At 47.5% G+C, this 16180-nt stretch overlaps 1 protein-coding gene and 1 long non-coding RNA gene across 3 annotated transcripts in view; both read left to right on the top strand.

Annotated features, from left to right (window-relative positions):
- Positions 1-16180, top strand: part of MGMT (O-6-methylguanine-DNA methyltransferase) — a 255691-nt gene that overhangs the window by 3026 nt on the left and 236485 nt on the right. The gene's annotated exons all lie outside the window — the stretch shown is intronic.
- Positions 5831-15803, top strand: LOC145722105 (uncharacterized). Its single transcript, XR_014146126.1, has 3 exons — positions 5831-10402; positions 14787-14816; positions 14915-15803. It is a non-coding gene; the product is annotated as an uncharacterized LOC145722105 (long non-coding RNA).

Genomic DNA, 16180 nt, shown 5'->3' with positions numbered 1-16180 from the left:
AGAGAGAATTGAATCATGGGGAAAAATATGGGATGGGACATTTAAGTGTTGAAATTTAATAAGCAACTGGTAGTTATTTCTTATTTGTTTGTAAATTGTTAGCTACTACGTTTACTCCCCAGTCAAAGGGCTAAAGGTTGGGACCAAAGGTGTTACCTTCAGATTTTGACCCGCTTGTTTGGGGTCATTAGTAAGAGCCACCACTGGAATGTGGGATCTGTTGCTCTCCTCGGAGTGGGATATCCGTGAGCAATAGCAGATCAGTGTTCTCAGACAGTGGTCTGAGCCCTGCTGGTATCAGGTTTATCGAGGGTGCTGGTTAAAAAAGGCAGATTATAGGGCTCCTTGTCAGACCTGTAGGATCAGAACCTGGGGACCTGTGTCTTTGCAAGCTTCCCAGGGCATTCTAGGGACCCTAATGTTTGAGCATCTCTTGAGAAATCTCCAGGATGGCTGAGAAGTTATGCTTTCCAGCCCAGACAAGCTCTGAAGCTCCCCTTCCAGAAGGATCCATTCGCAGCCAACATTGTTCTCAGTTGCCTGTGCTCACGGATCTGTGTATGGTTTTGTAACTCCTTAGAGACATGTGAATCTCTTCAAATTGCAAACCTAACATGTTATCATAGCGTTATAGTTTTCGGTCTTGTGATTATGACAAAAGATGCAGATGTTACCAAAACTTTGGCATTAGTTTTACAAACAAATGTTAAGCATGGACAGCCAACATATATTTCACTCCTCTCTCCTTCTGACTGGCTGGTATTGCTTTTCTCCCCTGTGGCTGGAAGCATTTTCATGGTTTCGGGGGGGGCGGTTAATTTTCAAATACACAACTGAGTGCATTTTTGTGGAACTGAGTTGAATTTTTATTTAGGAAGTGCCAGAGTGGTGTCGGGGAGAACAATGGGAGGGATTTTGGTGGTGCCATTTACTAGTTGGGTGACTTTATTTTTTTGTTTGTTTTGGGTTGTTTTTAGAGCAAGAGAGAGAGTGCAGGGGGGAGAAGGAGAGAGAGAATCTCAAGCAGGCTCCATGCCCAGTGCGGAGCCCAAAGCGGGGCTTAATCTCATCACCCTGAAATCATAACCTGAACCAAAATCAAGAGTCAGATGCTTAACTGACTGAGCCACCCTGGTGCCTCAACTAGTTGGGTGACTTTAAGTAAAGGTGAAACCTCAAGCTGCCTCCTCATCTGTCTGATGGCAATGATCACGCTTATTCTGTCTATCTGGATGAGTATAAGCATATGAAATAATAAAGCATGAAGCACTGCCTGGGTAGAAATCTTAATCTGGAACTACAGTCCCATATGAGGATGAGATTGTACCTGGAAAAGGGGGAGGGAGGAACCAACAGAAATGCTGGTTTCCCTCCAGCCCAACCAGCATCCTTGTTTTACAGACTTCCACATAACCCAAGCTTCCCTTTGGGGCAGCATGCACAGGGCTAAGCGTGCAGCCTCTGGTAACAAGACTGCTTGTTTGGACCTGGCTCTACTGCTTATATGACCTTGCGTAAACTTACTTAATTTTTCTGATCCTTGGTTTCCCCCCAAATAGGGAAAATGACACTACCGTTCACAGGGCTGTTGTTGGCTATTGGGAGGGAGTCATGTTTGCAGACCACACCAGGCCCTGGTGAGCCCCAAATGACAGTGACAGTTGACGTCTGTTAGCTCAGAGCCACCAGCTGCTTTTCGGAGGAGGCAGGACTAGTGATGGAGTCTTGGCTGCAGGGTTCCACCTGCCATGTGTCTGTGATTCCAGGTGGTCATGGCCTTCTGTCTGGTCTGGAGACTGATGTGGCCCAGTGCTAATCAGCAAGGTTTCTACGATTCTTTTTGTCTCTAGGAGGTGGTTTCCTCTGCTGCCAGTTTCTCTTTTCTCACCATGGACACTGTTGGGCTGCGGGGGTGGCGGGCCTCGAGGTGTTTCCCACTCAGGCGGCAGCGCTGTGAGGGTTCTGGTGAGCCACGCTGACGGCAGGCTTGTGTTGCATGGGCCGGGAGCAGGCCCGTGGGCTTAGCAGGTGTGTTCCCGGGGGGCATGCCAGTCTCTGGCAGCCCTGGAGGCCTGACAGTAATCATCTGTCAGATTGCAAGAACTTCTGAAGGACGAGACACAGAGTCCGACACAGGCAGGGGTCAGGATCCAGCAGGGACACCAGCACATGACAGCATTTTCCCGTGTGTGTCTGCTCCGACCGCAGGAGTGGGTGTTGAGGCAATCCTGGGGGGTGAGGTCAGCTCTGTCAAAAATAGAAAATCCACAGTAATTTGTGTGGGTGTCTCTTTACCCTCCTATCACGGTTCAGCCTGTTAGAGTTAGGTGGTCAAGTTCCAGAAGATTCTGGCCAGCACAATAATGCTGTTGCTGATAACAGCACTTACTGAAGGCTTACTGTGCAGGTTGCTTGACATAGATCGACTTCTCACATCGTCAGCCTCCCCGGATGACGGAGACACCACCAGTTTCTTTGTTTTGTGCACGAGGAGACTGGCCCTGGGAGAGGCTGAGTGGCCTGTGGAGGGCACGCAGGACAGGAGTGGAGCTCTCGTTAGCCCATGTGCCGTGCCATGCTGCCTTTGTGGGGGTGAAGTGAAGGAACAGGCACAAGTCCTTCTGGGGGCAAGATGTGGCATAAATCAATACACGCCTGTATGTATGTACTTACATGTTCTGAACCTCCAGTACACAGACCACTAGTAAAGGGCTGAACACAGCATGTGGCGAGACCGAATTGAAGGCGCTCTGTACACCCCATATGTTGTGTGAGAGTGGGAGCACGGAGAAAGGAGGAGAGCACCCTGGGGCCAGGCTGTGTTCCCGGACTTCAGCCACACTCATCCTCCAGTCCCGACAGGTCATGGACGTGCTCCTGATTCCAGCTGTAAGAGGGATGAAGCATTTGCACAGAGACTTGTAAGGTTTGTCCCAGTGACCCATGGGTGGGACTTTGTGGGCTGAGCGGTGGGGGCATGGACTCCAGGATGCAGATGGATCTGTGAGCAGCTTGGCTGGAGTAGGGGTGGGAGTCGGGGCTAGAAAGGAGACCCAAAGTTAGCACAAGGCCCGCCAGGAAAGGGACTGTTTTCTCCGAGCCTTGGCCTTGGAACCTTTGGTGGGGGGGGGGGTGGGGCACCGAGTCATCCACTGGGGAGGTGGGGATGACAGGGAGGAAGGAGGGAAGGGCGGGGTGGGAGGTGGCAAAGTGCAGTCATGGGTGTTGTGACAGGGGTCGTGTAAGGACAGTTTGTGCGAAGCCCAGGGGTCCTGTAGGGCTTTCTGATGGAGTGCCCTGCGGTGAGGGAGGAGGGTCGTGGAAGATGACTATGTTTAGAATGAGTTTTTTTTAATGAGAAAGGAAAAAACATGTGGTGTATATGCTTTTAATTCACAGAGAAGCAATTCTCCGGGACATCAGAGAAAGCGATCTGGCTTTGGAAGGGTAAATAAACCCTTTGTGTTGTACTGGCATTTGGGTTCTGGAGTGGGGGGCTGCCTTTCTGTAACCTCCCTTGGGCAGAAATGTCAGCAGGGAGGAGGGGGACTCATTTGTGGCACACCCGCCCCAGCCTGTTCCCCGTTGCGGGGACCTGTATGTTCCCGCAAGTGCTGGTGGAAGCTTGAAACAAAACTGTCAAGTTCGGGTGGACAGTCACTCCAGAATGCAGATTGAAAGGAAAGTGTGTGCCTGGTCTCCTTCTGTAAAGACTCCATGGCCTTCTGCCTGCCGGTGTCCTCAGATGTGCTCCTGTCTGAGCCCCCGTGGGGGCCCCTTGCTGGGGCTTCTGGCGGAGAGCCAGCCTGTCCAACACGTGTCTGTGATTTAGGTTCTCGGTGCTTCTGGAGGCACACTCGGGTGAGGGTGGCCCTGGTTGGGGGGGTGTCAGTGGTTGAAGGTGGTTGGAGGAGGCCCCCAGTGAGAGTGACTTGTGAGGGGGGACGTGAGCCATAAGAGGCGGGCGGCTTTGCAAAGGGAGGCCTGGGCGCGTCCCGGAGGGTCCTGGATGGCCACCGGCTGGCGTCCTGGAAGGACAGATGGAAGGGTGCCAGTGACTTGCATGGAGTCAAGGATGAGGTGTGTCGAGGCTGCCTGGCTGGGCCGGCCTGTGTATTCCACACTGGTGACAGCCACAACGTGGCCGAGGTCCTAGAAATAGGGCCTTGAAGTCTGTGCGTCCCGAACTTGTCATGGTTACGTGGTGACGTCAGTGGTGGGCCGTGCTCCTTCGGGGGCTTGGGGGGAGCCGGGAACCAGGTGCCCTGAGCCCAGCGCCTGATCAGAACTGTGTTCTATGTTTGCAGAGGCTCTTGTTAGCAAGGCTTTTCACACTCAGTGCAAGCTCCTAGAATAATGGGCAAAGAAATGATGTATTTCCAAAAGTTACTGAATTTAGCTAGCCATCCCAAGAAAAGCCCATGTGTGCTATTCTTTATTGTGCAGAAAAATTTGTTTCTGTCACCATTGTGTTATCATCAGATTAAGCTGTCGAGTCAGATGGATGCGGTGCGTTCCGCCGCACGTCTGCTGATTAGCGCCTTCCGCACCTACCCCAGCGCACCATCTCTTGGGCTGGCAGGGGGCAGTCCCCACCGTGTCAGCAGGGAGCTTGCGGGGGGTTGCATCTCGGATGCTGCTCTTGAAATTTGTTCCAAGAACTGTCAGAACGAATCCACAGGTTCTAAAATGGAGTAAATGTTCTTAAGATTCAGCATGATTCACCCTTTTGGCTACAATCAACCACTGGAAAGGTCTTCTTCTGCCCACCAGCAGGGCGGGCTCTGTGTCCTGTCTGTCGTGGTTGACCAGCAGCTTCCTGGGACACACGCTTTCAGTGCTAAACCCGGAGGTCCTGGGTGAGCTGGGGGCGGGTGGGGGGGTTGGCGACTCATGCCGGGGTCCTTGGTGACATCCTGGTTGTCGCTTTCCGAATAGGTTGAATCCACGTGGAGCTTGAGCTATGACCAGTACTTTATGTTGCTTTTGTTTTTCCTACAAAAAGTATGGGCTTTAAAGACTTCCTCTTAGCTTTTTTTTTTTTTTTAATTTATTTATTTTTGCCATGCGTGTAATCAGAACATTTCCTTCTGGACTGAGATCACCATTGCTGTTCTTGTGGTATTGTCTGGACTGTTGGTCACTCCAGAAGAACCTCCAGAGGTTCTGGTTCTGATTTCCTGAGTGATTTTCCTTTTCTGTATGGTGAGGTTTCTTGCTAAGAAACCTTCTTTGAGCCCAAGGTGCTTTTCCTCCCAGCCACTGCGTATCATGACAATTAAGATAGGCTGGATTATTGGACGGGTTTGTTAAATCTTCTTTTGTATTGGCCAGAAATAAGTGTTCCCAGTGGTTTTCTTGTTGGAAGCAACCATTTGTTGTGCTTCAGTTGCGTCCTGGTGTTCATGGAGAAAGTCCTACTGACTCACTGAGAAGCCAATGCATGGCTGCTGCACATGTTTCTGGTCTGCTTTGATTGTTGGGTGCTTGTGTTTCTGGTCTGTTTTGTTTTGTTTTGTTTAAAGGAGGCTCTGTGTGTGGAGCCCAACATGGGGCTTGAACTCATGACCCTGAGATCATGACCTGAGCTGAGATCAAGAGTCAGATGCTTAACTGACGGAGCCTCCCAGGCGCCCCGTTTCTGATCTGTGTTGATTGTTGGGTGCTCGCTACTGTAATAGATAATACACTGGTAATAATAATAATAATAATAATAATAATACACTGGCCCCAGGCCACCTGGACTTTACCTAGACTGGAGGGTCATCTTTGGGAAGCCAGGTGAATATTGGCACTTCTGTCCGGCTCTCATACTCGAGGCTGCCTCTTGGGGTTTAGAACAAAGTGCACATGGGCTCTAGGTTTGGATGATGAGGATTTTCAGATCTCCTGCCCTGCAGCACTGAGGGAGAAGCTGCCGGCTCCAGTTTCTGCGACCTCAGTTGCTTTGCCTCCCAAGCCCTTCCTGAGGGCGCCGGGGAAGCTTCTGGGGAATGCCTCACCCCACATGGACCGGGGCCGGTGCCTGATGCAGGGTGCTGCTTAGGGAGGTGCCAGATAGTGGAATTTCAGCACTTAGGCACGAGACCAGGCAGAGTCAGCCACTGACCACGTCTTCCTCCTTCTGCTGAAGGCGGGGGTGTCAAAATGCTCCAAGCTAACCCCCTCCCTCCCACCCAGATCCCAAATGGAATGAGCCCATGAGACTCATCTTGAATCCACTTTCAGTCCAATTGCCGTGCACATCTGTTCTGGCACTTTGTCTAGAAGTCTGTGCACCAGGCTTTGCTCTGCGAGTGGATGGGTGGGAGACCCCATTCCCCTCTTCCCAGAGCCGCCTCTGCTCTGCCTGGGGGGAGCCTCTCCTGACCCAGCCCAAACACTCTCTGAGTCCTTCCAGTGCCTTCTCTGGGGCCCACAGTCACACCCAGGTGTCTGCTTTACTGGTGGTGGCTTCCTCTCTCGATGCTAGAATTCTGTGTGAGAAGCCCTCCAAGGCTGGTGTGGGCTTATACTTGAAGGAAGGCCCAGCCAAGGGTTGAGTGTGTCCTCTCCAAATTCACATGTTGAAGCCCTAATCCCTGTGACTGTATTTGGAGAAGGGCCTTTAGGAGGTGATGAAGATTAAATGGGGTCATAAGGTGGGGCCCTCCTCCAGCAGGATTGGTAGAGACAACGCTCTCTCTCCCTGTTCCCTCCTCCTGTGCGCTCCCCTCTCTGCCCTCCCTCCTCTCCCCTCCTCCATTCTGGTCCCCACCATTTGAGGGCATAGGGGATTAGGCAGCCATCTGCAGGCCAGGAAGAGAGCCCTCTCCAGACATAAAGTCAGCCAGAACCTTGATCTTGGACTTCACAGCCTCCAGAACTGTGAGAAAATAAATTTCTGTTTAAGCCGTGTAGTCTGTGGTATTGTATTATGGCAGCTGAGCAGACTAATACACAGGTGAAGTGCAGGCTAGTTACTTCAAAAGCACAAAACTTACTTGGGGTTTGTGTGTAAAGTTGGGATTTTGGAACGAGGGCAACTTTGTAGTCAGACGATGCTCAAAAATCGTGTAGGATGGTTCTCAGGTTTAGCTCCTGGCATCCCCAAAGGTGTGAGTGTGTATAGAGTAACAAAAAACAGGATAAACAAACAAAATACTGGTCTTACTACCAGGGACCCCAAAGGTTGCAGGAAGGGCATGTGGCAGGTAAGGCAAGAGACACCCAGAGGGCCGGTGGACTGTTGGCAGGCCTGGGGACATTGTGTCCCTGGGTGCCCGTGTTCTGGGATGCTGTCAAGGCTCCCAGCCTCTGATGCAAGAGGGAGTGGTGGGGAGGAGAGTCTGGTGTAAGTGCTGGGTGACTGGGATTCTTAGGCATGAGGGGGGTTGGGGAACTAGCCTAGATTTACTGTTTGGGATTTTGCATTGGTTGGTTGTTTTTTTTCTTGACATTGGTCAGTTCAGTCTCTAGTCCCACCTGGATCAAGGAGCAGCATGGGGCCATCCTGTTGGACACCAGCTAGAATTCTAGTAGTCATGCAGTTTGCTACTTCTCATGCTTAGTTGTCTTTCAGGATTTTTGGAGGTCTCTGTTGAGTTGGGGACCTAGCAAGACATTTCTCACTGGCAGCTGCTGGCCTACACTTGCATCAAATTGGCCTGTGTTACATCCGTGGCCATGCATGGGGGGACCTAAAAAGGTAGGAGACTGTTAAATTTACTTCTGCCCAAGCACCAGTTCGTGCTATGGGGTGTGGATCTGCAGAAGGCATCAAATATGTAGGGATTTTTATGCTTGTTGCAAGGAAAACTCAAGTTGCAAACTTTTACCTAATGAATCCTGCCATTGCTGGGCTATGGCCTCGGCCCTCTGTGTCCTTGCTCTGTGGGCCAGCACCGTGTCCCCGGAATGCTGCTTGGCAGGGAGAGACCACTGTGGTCCCTGTGGGAGAAGCTGGAATCCCAGGTGATGGAGTGTACTGTGCTTCTTACCGTGCTGTTAATATTTAAAATGCGGATTTGAATTCTCAGTTATGTTTTATTTATTTATTTATTAGCACAGCTATGTTTGTTGTTTAATTCCATGGTGAGAGTCTCTAAGAATATGATTAACCTTGAGGGCCATCTTATAATGTAATTATTAATGATTGATTCTGCTTATCCTGGAAATCAATAAGAGAGGCATAATGGTGTGGCATGTAGTTGGGCTCGATTTCATACATTTCATAAACACGATTCTGTGACAACAGCAGTATCAGTTTATTTCCCGAGCAGGTTTGATGAATCTGAAGCGTGTGATTAGTTTTATATAATGTTTGTGATATGTGGTGCTCCTTATATGACTTATGTTAATGCGGCAAGCAGTGTTAACGTGGTTAACGTGGTTAACGTGGCCTGTCACTAATAGTCAGGGTGGGGGTGGATAGTAATTGATCTTCCTAGGAGTGCTGTAATGTAAAAACAATTCAGGCTGCTTGAAGTATATTTTACAAGTGTGCATTGGGCCTTTGGGATGTTATATTGAAAAACCCAATTGTACAGTTACCATGGGAACCCAATTAGAATAGATTGCTTGATTTTTTTTTTTTTTTGGTCTTTCATCTTGACCAAAAATCTAATGTATTTTAAATGTTTTCATATGGAATTGTATTCATACACTGACTTGCTACACCAAAGGATTCTTTTTTTTTTTCCTTCCTTGTTTCCAACTCTAAGCTGAAATAATGATACATTCTCTAGTGGAGCTTTATAAGGAAGTCTCCTGGAGAGATTTAATCAAATTTTTATGGAAAAGTTTGGACAGGTGGTGGTAGAGGGAGAGGTAGTAGAAAGCATTTAAAAAGCTGGGAAAGTGGTTATTTTCCTATGATGTTCTGGTTGTGCTCTGGATGTCAGAGAATAATACAGGGGTGCTTCTCTGTTCTTCCTCCTGTTTGCAAATGGAGGGATTAGGTCCTGACAGGCCCCTGGGTTGCAAGGGGTCGAGATAGCAGGTGGGGTAGGGCCTGGCAGAGTCTCCAGACTCTTCCCTCCATGCCAGTGGGCTCGTGTGATTTGGTTTTGGAGACTTTTTGCGCTTTTAAAATTTATTGGAGATCTCAGAGAACTTACGTGAGTCATATATCAAATTTACCACATTAGAAGTTAACGTTGAGAAATTTAAAAATATTTATTAATTCATTTAAGCAACAATAAACCTATTACATTTTAATGTAAATAATACATTTTTAAATGAAAAGTAACTCTTTTCCATTAAAAAACAGTGAAGTGAGTGGTGTTGGCTTACTTTTCTTCCACATCTCTTAAATGACTGGATTAATGGACGGGTGCTTGATCTCACACCTGCTTCTGCTCTCTGTCTCCTCTGATGTGTTTGGGCTGAAGCATATCAAGAGAGTCTGGCTTCATACAAATAAGTAACTGGTAAGGAAGAGCATTTTCTTAGCTTTTTCAGATAATTGTGGATATTCTTTGAGATGGCATCAGAACTCGACAAGTGTTAGCTTCTTGAAGGTTCTTTGCTGTGTGGCATCTGAGTCCTTAGTGAGCTTTTTGTACTCCCTTACATGGAAATCGACTGGTGTGTCTAGCACCTTGAATGATTTTGTTACATCATTCTTTGGTCTTTGGGAAAATACTGGTTTGCTGATTTACGCACATCTTCCAAACGTTGGCACGTTTCATAATGCAGTGTTGAAACCCATGCTTGTTGATACCACTGCCATTCTCTTTCGAACAGTCTTAGAATTGGGCGGCTAAGCCGTGGCGGTGGAGGCCAGTCCCCCAAAGCTGTAGTCATCACTTAAAGCTCTCCATTTACCATTAGCAGCGAATACTGTCACTACGTCTCTTACAGTGACATGCTCACTTTGTTTATTTTTGAGAAAATGTCGGCCGGGTACCCACGTCTGAGTACCCATAAGCTGTTACTCATTCCTACAAGTACAGCTTGTGTTCCGTGGATAAGTCGGCAGGTGCTTGGGCCGAGCTCCTCAGCCACACAGGTGTGGTTCCTGCAGACCAGCCAGCATTCCCGCGTGGCTGCTGGAGCGCTCCCGCGCCCTGCCCGTCTGGGCCCAGGATACCCCAAACGGTCCAGATTATGGAATAATAATCCAGCTTGATTGCTTCATCCAGACATTCTGGCAGGATCCTGGCTTTCTCCCCCTTGACCGTGAGTTTGTGGAGCGGGAGGGGAGGAGGATTGCCTCTTACTTTTCCCCAGCCGTGTTCGCGGCTGTTTGCATCATCCTCATTCACGGTGAAGCGTGGTCTTCACTGCTTTTTCTGTGGGTGCCTCTTGTCACGTTGGGGAAGGCGACTCCCTTGTGCAGTGCATGTGCTGAATCACACTGCTTGACCTTCGTGCGGGAAGCCGACCCTGCGTTCCCGGGTGGCCCCGCTTGGAAGTATGGGTATTGGTGCCGTCATACCTGCTGGATTCAGTTTGTTACTGTGCTTGGGGGTTTGTGTGTCTGTGATGCGGGGGGGATGCTGACCCATAGCTCTCTTCTCTGGGAGAGTCTTCCCGGTTTGGAGTGAGAGCAGGCCTAGACTCGTGAGATGAGGCATCTTGTATCTCCTGGAGCAGTTTGTGTGCTGTTAGTACCGTTTCTCCTTCGAGTGTTTGATAGATTTGCCAGTGAGGCTGCGCAGCGTGCGGTTTTCTTTGTGGGAAGGATGTTAACTACGCATTCTGTTTCTTTAGTAGGAGGGTGTTATTCAAGTCATTTCTTTTTTCCTCCGTGACTTTTTTGGTAATTTGTGGTTTTCAAGGAATTTGGCCATTTCATCTCACTTGTTTGAATTTATTGGCTCAAAGTTATTTTAATATTCTCTTATTGTCCTTTGAGTGTCTGTAGGATTTAAGTAGGGTCCTTGTTTTTATTACTGATATTGGTAATTTGTGTTTCTCTCTTTTTTTCTCTAATTGGCCTGGTTAGCAGTTTGTCCATTTCAGAGAACTAACTTTTGTTATAATAGATTTCTGCCCTCTTTTCTTGTTTACTGATCTCTTCTCTTTATTATTCCCTTCTGCTTCTTTTGGGTTTAGTTTACTTTCTGTCTGTCCTTTGCTAAGGTGGGAGCTTAGATCATTGAGTTGAGCCCTTGGTCTTTTCTCCTGTTGACCCTCAGCCCTGGGTGTTCCCTCGAAGCGTGAAGCTCGCTCGAGCCGCGTCCCACTGATGGCTGTGTTGTTGTTTTACTTTCATTCAGTGCCCTGTGTGTTCTGGTTTCCTCTGCAATTCCGTCTGTAACACATGGCTTATTTAGAAGTATGTCCTTTCATTTCCAAATAGTCAGGGATTTTCCTGGTATTTCTCTGTCACTGATCTTCCGTTTAATTACCTCGTGGTCAGAGGACATACTTTTTTATGATTTCAGTCCTAAATTTATGGAGAATTGTTTCATGGCCCAGAACATGACCTACCTTGGTGAATTTTCTGTGGGTTTTGGGTAGAGTGTTCTTTTTTGTGTCAGTTGGGTCAGGTTTGTTGATCATGTAGCTCAGGTCCTCTGTCTCCCTGTTCTATAAATAATTAGCTGTAGCTTGAGATTTGTCTGTTTCCCCTTTGATTCTCAGCTCTTGCTTCCTCTGCCTCAAACTTTTTATTAGGTGTGTGCATATTTATAATTTTTATGTCCTCTTGGTGAGCTAACCATTTACCTTTATGAAATGGCCACCTTTCATCTTAATAATAATTCTTGCTTTGAAATTCCTTGTTTGATACTAAGATGGCCACTCCATGTTTCTTTTTTTAATGTTTCTGTGGCAAATGTTCTTCCACTCATTTATATTTTACCAATTTTGTCATTACATCTCATATGTGTTTCTTGGGTCCCTTGTTTTGAAAAACTCTTATCAGATCATGTCTTTATAGAAATTGGAGTATTGAGAGCATTTGCGTTATGCGATTATCAGTATGGTTGGGTTTACATGCGCCTTCTTGCTGTTTGCCTTCTATTTGTCCCGTTTGATCTTCCACCCTCATTTTCCTGCCTTCTTTTGGATTATTCGAATATATATTTTAATGATTTTAGCTTAACTTATATCTATACTATTGGCTGATTAGCTCTTTCTCCTTTCTTCTCTTTTTAGTGGTGGTTCTAGGGTGTTGTGTGTGTACTTAGCATGTCATAGTCTGCACTCACATGACATTATCACATACAGTGGAAGAACCTTACGGCAGCAGCTTCAGGCTCTCCCAAGTTCCTGTTGTACTCATTCCATACATTTTATTTCTACATATGTTACAAACTCCAAAATATATTGTCATTTTTGCTTTAGGCAGGGAGTTATTTTTTAAAGAGATTAAAAATAGGAACCCTCCCCCCAGCTTTTATATTTATTTGCATATTTTTCCGCTTCTCATGCTCTTCATTCCTTTACGAAAACCCAAACTTCCATCTGGTATCATTTTTTTTATGCCTAAGGAACTTGCACCAATGTTTCTCAAATGCAGGTCTGTTAGTACATGAACCGTCTTCCTTTTTTCTTTTTTTGAAAAAGCCTTTGTTTTGCTTTTATTATTGGAAGATATTTTGCTGCTTACAGAATTCTAGATTGACCATTTTTTCCCTTTCATGCTTTAAATGTGGTGTTCCCCTCTTACACTGTTGGTGGGAATGCAAGTTGGTACAGCCACGTTGGAAAACAGTGTGGAGGTGCCTCAAAAAATTAAAAATAGAGCTACCCCATGACCCAGCAATTGCACTACTGGGTATTTACCCCAAAGACACAGATGTAGTGAAAAGAAGGGCCATATGCACCCCAATGTTCATAGTAGCAATGTCCGCAATAGCCAAACTGTGGAAAGAGCTGAGATGCCCTTCAACAGATGAATGGATAAAGAAGATGTGGTCCATATATACAATGGGATATTACTCAGCCATCAGAAAGGATGAATACCCAACTTTTACATCAACATGGATGGGACTGGAGGAGATTGTGCTAAGTGAAATAAGTCAAGCAGAGAAAGTCAATTATCATATGGTTTCACTTATTTGTGGAACATAAGGAATAGCATGGAGGACATTAGAAGGAAGGGAAAAATGTGGGGGGGGGATTGGAGATGAACCATGAGAGACTATGGACTCTGAGAAACAAACAGGGTTTTAGAGGGGAGGGGTAGGGAGGTGGGTTAGCCCGGTGATGGGTATTAAGGAGGGCACGTACTGCATGGAGCACTGGGTGTTATACGAAAACAGTGGATCATGGATCACTACATCAAAATCTAATGATGTGTTGTATGGTGACTGACATAAGATAATAAAATAAAATTAAAAAGAAATAAATGTGGTGTTCCATTGTGTCCTGCCTGACATAGCTCCTGACGACCAGTGTGCTGTCATGCTTAATGTTTTTCCTCTGCGTGGAGTCCACCCTGTTTCCCCCTTTTGGCCACTTGCAAGGTTTTTCTTTATCACTTTTTTTCAGCAGTTTGATTATGGTGTGCCTCAGTCTACTTCTCTTTATGTTCTAATGCTTTGGTTTCAATGAGTTTCTATGAGTGTAGCTTTTTCATTAAATTTGAAGGAATAGTTAATATTTTTTCAAGTATTTTTCTGCCCTTTTCCTTTTCCTGGGGTGACTCCAATGTGTGTCCAATTGCTTAATATTGTTCCACATCGTGCTGATACCTTGTTCATTTCCTTCAGTCTTTTTTTTCTCTGCCTGGATAGTTTAAAAAACTATTTTGTCTTCATTGTCACTAATTTCTCCCTTCTGCCGTATCTAAATATGTTAATCACACCAGGTGTATTTCTCATTTTAGATACTGTAATTTCCATCTAAGTTCCATTGGGGTCCTTTTTATATCTTCCCTTAGCATGTTTTTGTTTTCTTCTGATTGAACATGGGGGACATATGTATAATAACAGTTTTAACCCGGGCAGGCTGGCTCCAGAGCCCGTGACCTTTAGCACATGGATTTTGTGTCAGCTATTTTGCCTTCTGTCAGAGGCTTTTCTGTTCGTTTTCTGTTTCTTGACTATATTTGGGTAGTTGTGGTTGCCCGAGAGCCATGCACTAAGAATGCTAAGTATGCCAGGAAACCCAGGCTGAGGCCAGCTTATGCAAGTACAGATGAACCCTCTTTGCAGCCGTGGTGCAAAGGACAGTGGGAGCTACCCAGCACTCACTGTGTAATTAGTACGTGAATGTCATCCATTCAGGAGACAGAAACCTTTTCCTGTGGGAGGAATTTGTCCTAAAGTTTTAAGTAAGGGATAGTAAACAATTTAATGTTGGCTTTTTTTTTTTTTTTTTTTTTTTGAGACAGAGAGAATGAGAGACAGAGAGCATGAGAGGGAGGAGGGTCAGAGGGAGAAGCAGACCCCCCGCCGAGCAGGGAGCCCGATGCGGGACTCGATCCCGGGGCTCCAGGATCATGACCTGAGCCGAAGGCAGTCGCCCAACCAACTGAGCCACCCAGGCGCCCTAATGTTGGCTTTTTGAATGACCAAACGCAGGAATGGTTTTTGTATGACTTTCTTTTCCTTTGTTTTCTGGTGGATCCTCAGTTTAAACCGGAGGTGTTACATTGTTTAGGGAACTGAGAATGACGGTCCCGCTAGGCCGTGTTCCAGTGGTCTTCCTTGATTGGGTGGAGGGTGGAGAGGAATGCACGGAGAGAGAGAGGGCCTTCTCAGGAGGAGTCTGCCACCCAGGAGTCCGATGCAAGTCGGCGGATTAGTGTAAAGAGAGGATATGGGGTGGCTGCCAGCAGCCTGCCAGAGCCGTCCCTCCTGTTGCTGCCCTGCCCTCTGACCCCTGACAGTGTCTTCTGTTCACACTAGATCCAGCTCAGCGGTGAGAATGGCACACAGGTGAGTCCCAGGTGGCAGGTGTTGGGTTAAGCTGGTAGAAATGGACTGACTCTCTGTTTAGACATTTAAAGAACTTCATCTGTATTTTTACTCCAAAGGAGGACCATGTCGACTCCATACTGAGAGTACCGGAATTGGACAGTCAGAGGAAATCAAGGGCCTCTTGAACTCAGGTTATTTTTCCCCTGTCACTGTTGCAGCTTTTAATGCGTGGCATCGCTAGAAACGGGCTTTGCTGAAGGCTGTCATCTGGGCGTTTTCACGCTGAGGAATAGGAGAGCAGACAGGAGGAGAGTGTGTCCCTTCCTGCCCGAATTCACACACCACTGCCAGTCTGGACCCTCGTCAAGTAAATGTAATAGTGGTGATAACATTAACCCCTCCATTGCTGTCTACCTGACTGTCTAGAGAGCTCCTAGCGGCCATGCATTTGAGACATCAGTCAGTGGAGGCTGTCCTTTGTCCCCGGTTTCTCCGGTAGCTAGTGTGAACCGCTCGGTGCACGGAGCTAGCCTGGTGCTTTGCACTGTGCTCTCCCACAGCCATGCGCACACGCAGTGTGTGCCCGACAGCGGGACGTGTAGGTGCATAGAGGACCCGCCTGTGCTCTCCCCGCTCTCCCCCCGAGTGTGAGAACCACACACGGGACGATCGTGTGATGCTTGCGGAGTACTCCCTGAAATGAGCACGGTGCCTCCTACCGTACGTGAATGGCCAGATCGCTTCAGCAACCCCCTGTCTCCTGGGCTGCAGGAGAAGAAGGGGGGCAAGGTGTTAACTACCTAGTTTTGGGTTACATACAGACATACGTGAACCAATGTGGCACGCTAGCACGCGACGGAAATGGGCCTGTTTCTCCTAGCATGGTACTGAGCCTTCCTAAAAGCGCTCCTTGCTCTTTTCCAGTCACCAGATGTACATCTTCAGGTTTTGTCATTTTCCCAGCGTAGAGGATTTCGGCTTCAGTGTTATTTGCTATTATTAATTTGATCTTTTTTTTTTTTAAAGATTTTATTTATTTATTTGACAGAGAGAGACACAGCGAGGGAGGGAACACAAGCAGGGGGAGTGGGAGAGGGAGAAGCAGGCTTCCCGTGGAGCAGGGAGCCCCACGCGGGACACGATCCCAGGACCCTGAGATCATGACCCGAGCCGAAGGCAGACGCTTAACGACTAAGCCACCCAGGCCCCCCCCTTTTTTTTAAGATTTTATTTATTTAACAGAGAGAGACACAGCGAGAGAGGGAACACCAGCAGGGGGAGTGGGAGAGGGAGAAGCAGGCTTCCCGCTGAGCAGGGAGCCCGATGCGGGGCTTGATCCCAGGACTCTGGGATCATGACCTGAGCTGAAGGCAGACGCTTAA

The sequence above is a fragment of the Leptonychotes weddellii genome, chromosome 6, assembly GCF_054177405.1.
Source record: "Leptonychotes weddellii isolate Sample4059 chromosome 6, ASM5417740v2, whole genome shotgun sequence".
Classification (NCBI taxonomy): Eukaryota; Metazoa; Chordata; class Mammalia; order Carnivora; family Phocidae; genus Leptonychotes; species Leptonychotes weddellii.
Note: the sequence above shows the minus strand (reverse complement) of the source record. Positions and strands in the feature narration are given on the sequence as shown.